Genomic DNA, 3,588 nt, shown 5'->3' on the forward strand with positions numbered 1-3,588 from the left:
GAGAGATCTGGGTTTCAAGCATCTTGGTGTGAGTAACTATTTGGTCAACCTTGGTTCCTAACTGGGTAATCAGTTCATTAACGTGAATGTTCTGGTTCATGAACTCTTTGTTTTGTTGAGTTTGAGCAGTGATAAAATTTTCCATAATTTTCTCAAGGCTCGGCTTTGGTGGTACAGGTTGCATAGGTTGATTTGGTCTTGGGGCTTGGTAACCTGGTCTCGGAGGTGCATTATTTTGGATAGGGTTATTGTTCTTATAGGAGAAGTTCAGATGATTCCTCCATCCAGGGTTATAGGTATTCGAATATGGGTTCCCTTGGGTGTAGTTCACTTGCTCAGAGTGGGTTTCGTTTAATAGACTGCATTCTGCAGATTGGTGTCCTTTGGTTCCACATATCTCACAATCCGATGAAACTGCGGCTACAGTATTCGGGTTTATGCACATATGCTCTACTTTGAGGGCTAATGCGTCCATTTTAGCTTGCATCATGTCTATAGAGCTTAGTTCATGCACTCCTCCTTGGGCTTCCTTCTTCTCAACTTTCGCTCGTTCGACTCCCCATGATTGATGGTTTTGAGCCATATCTTCGATGAGGGCACTAGCTTCAGGATAAGGTTTATTCATCAGAGCACCGCCTGCGGCAGCATCGATGGTCATCTTAGTGTTATAGTGAAGTCCATTATAGAAGGTCTGAATGATTAACCAATTTTCTAAACCATGATGTGGGCATGCTCTTAACAACTCTTTATATCTCTCCCAAGCTTCGAACAACGATTCTCCTTGGTTCTGGGTAAATCTAGTTATATGGTTTCGAAGAACGGCGGTCTTACTCGGGGGAAAGTATCTTGCAAGGAATACTCTTCTAAGGTTATCCCAAGTCGTAATGGAATTTGGTGGAAAGGAATCTAACCACGATAGGGTTTTATCTCTGAGGGAAAAAGGGAATAATCTTAAACGGATCGCCTCAGGAGAAGCTCCATTGGTTTTAAAAGTGTTTGCTAATTGAAGAAAGATTTTTAAATGTTGGTTTGGGTTCTCAGTAGCGAGACCTGCGAATTGTCTCTGTTGCACTAGTTGCAACAGGGATGGTTTAAGTTCGAAATTATTAGCTGGGATAGTTGGGTTTACTATACTAGAACTAGGTTCTTCGTTGGATGGTTGAGCGAAATACTTAAGAGGTCTTTGGTTTTGATCTTCGGCCATAGCTCTCCTAATTCTATGAAAGAATAAACATGCGCGAGCGTAACGTTCAGGTTCCGCCAGAGGGTATACTAAGCTTAAACTTCTGGTGCTGCGAGTTCTTCGCATTAACCGGCGGGTACTAACCTAAGTCTAAACGATATAACAACAGGGTAATGAAATTTGACGAAATTGATCCTCGGCAACGGCGCCAAAAACTTGATGCGTGCTTTTCGCAAGTATACGAACGCGTCAGAGTAATATAAAAGATTGTCGAATCCACAGAGACCAAGTTTCAATCTATCGTTATCTATTGTTATGGTGTTTATCTTAAGTAATCAAAATAGGGGTTTTTAGAGTGTGCAATAAAACGTAAAGTATTAAATAAATTTCAATTAATAAAAACAGGCTCGAATGTAATTCACATAATCAATTAATAATCCAAGTACTTGCTAATAGAACTACTTATGGGTAGTGTTTCCTGTAACACCCCGATAATAATAAAATAATTATTTAAAATTGAGTTAATAATTATTTATTAATTTAATTAAATAATTGGGAATTTTATTATTACTATTATTTGTTGGATTATTATTATTATTATTATTATTTGGAAAATATATAAGTTGGAAATAAGAGAAAAGAGCCTCATTTGGAACAGAAGGGTTTTCACGTGAAAAGTTGAGAAGCTGCAGAGAAGAGGAAAAAGGGCAAGAGAAAAACTGAAGAGCACGGTTGAAGAACGGAAAAGCTAAAGCTTAGAATCGCCGGATTAACTCAGGTAAGGGGGGTTTATCGTCGATTAATGGGTATTATGGGATAATATGTCGTGGGTAGTGATAAGCCGTTAAGTTAGCCCTAATTGGAACTGTATATGCTGAAATTGATGTTGGTTAAACTGTGTAAAATCTGTAAATTTAATCGGTAGTTGTGTGAGTCTTGAATGTTAGACTAGGGCAAGAACCCCAACCAAAAACTTGAATCGGTACTACCAATTTACCAAAACAAATTGTTATGTTTAGAGATGGTTTCAGATGAGGAAACGGCCGGAAAAACCGGATCTGCGTAAGCTGACAGAACCCTGGAATAATGCAGAAAATCTGAGTCTGCGCGCGAGCGGTCGACCATAGGGTCGGCGTGCGCTGACCCGTGAGGCATGCGCCGACTGCGTGCGTCGACGCAAGGGACTTGTGCGCTGACCCGTGAGGCATGCGCCGACTGCGTGCGTCGACGCAAGGGACTTGTGCGCTGACCCGTGAGGCATGCGCCGACTGCATGCGTCGACGCAAAGGAGTTTCGCGCTGACTCCCTCCAGTTGAGCAGAGTGGAAAAATTGGATATTCAATGTGGTGTACATAATTGAGAGCTGACCTATGTTGGTATACGATGTGATAGGGAATTATACCCCGCTGTTGTGAGCAGTATAAGTATTAGTAGAGAGTGCTAATACTGTGTTTAATTGAATTGCATAATAATGATGTGTTGATGATGTATGATGGCATGCATAGTGATGTGAATGTATATATTATGCCTGTGTTGTGAATGGACTGTTGTATGGCTTATATGTGTGAGCTTATGTCCGTTGTGAATTGTTGTTGATGCTGCATTGCTAGATGATTAGCGTGCATAGTCTAGCCTTCGGGGCTGTAGCTAATTCCCATGGTGAGGAATTAGTGAGTGAATCATTGTGGAGTTGTCGTTGATGTTTGCATACTAGATGATTAGTGTGCATAGTCTAGCCTTCGGGGCTGTAGCTAATTCCCATGGTGAGGAATTAGTGAGTGAGTCATTAGATCTCAACGAGTGGGACTAATGAGCTTAGTAGCCGTATCCGGAGGGATCGGTGAGCTTGAACTATATGTTCAAGAATAGTCGGTACCGCATGTGTAGAGTCTCATGGCATAATGAATGTATGGCACATAATATGAATGGATGTATTCCAGTACTATATGTGTGTGGTGTTGTGTTGTTGATGTTGATTGTGGTCAAGAATCTACTGTTAAGTATGTTGTTGGAACGGATATTGCTGTTGCTGAATGCGTAGTATGATTAGGGTGATTTAATGCGTTAATTACTTAACATTACATAATGTTGTATAATGCTTATTTATCGATTGAGGAACTCACCCTTACACCTATTTTTCAGGTAACGAGAAATGAATCGAGTAGAAGCTAATGCTTGGAGTCTAGAGTAGTTCTTATGGGTCATGCTCTGATAGATGTAACATCGGGAGGGGGTGTTTTTAATTAATTTGGTATTGGTTGTTGAATGATTTACATGTATCGTGTTACATGCTTTACATTGATGTTGGATTTTATTCCGCTGCGAATTATGCAAAAGAACCTTATTTTGATTTAATAAATGAGCATGACAGGACATTTTGATAATTGTGGTGAAATGGTTGTGTG

General features: G+C 40.3%; 1 non-coding gene across 1 annotated transcript; it reads left to right on the top strand.

Annotated features, from left to right (window-relative positions):
* Nucleotides 1-713: 713 nt before the first annotated feature.
* Nucleotides 714-820, top strand: LOC127109826 (small nucleolar RNA R71). Its single transcript, XR_007797076.1, has one exon. It is a non-coding gene; the product is annotated as a small nucleolar RNA R71 (small nucleolar RNA).
* The last annotated feature ends 2,768 nt before the right edge of the window (nucleotides 821-3,588 follow it).

This window comes from Lathyrus oleraceus, chromosome 7, assembly GCF_024323335.1.
Source record: "Lathyrus oleraceus cultivar Zhongwan6 chromosome 7, CAAS_Psat_ZW6_1.0, whole genome shotgun sequence".
In the NCBI taxonomy this organism is placed as follows: Eukaryota; Viridiplantae; Streptophyta; class Magnoliopsida; order Fabales; family Fabaceae; genus Lathyrus; species Lathyrus oleraceus.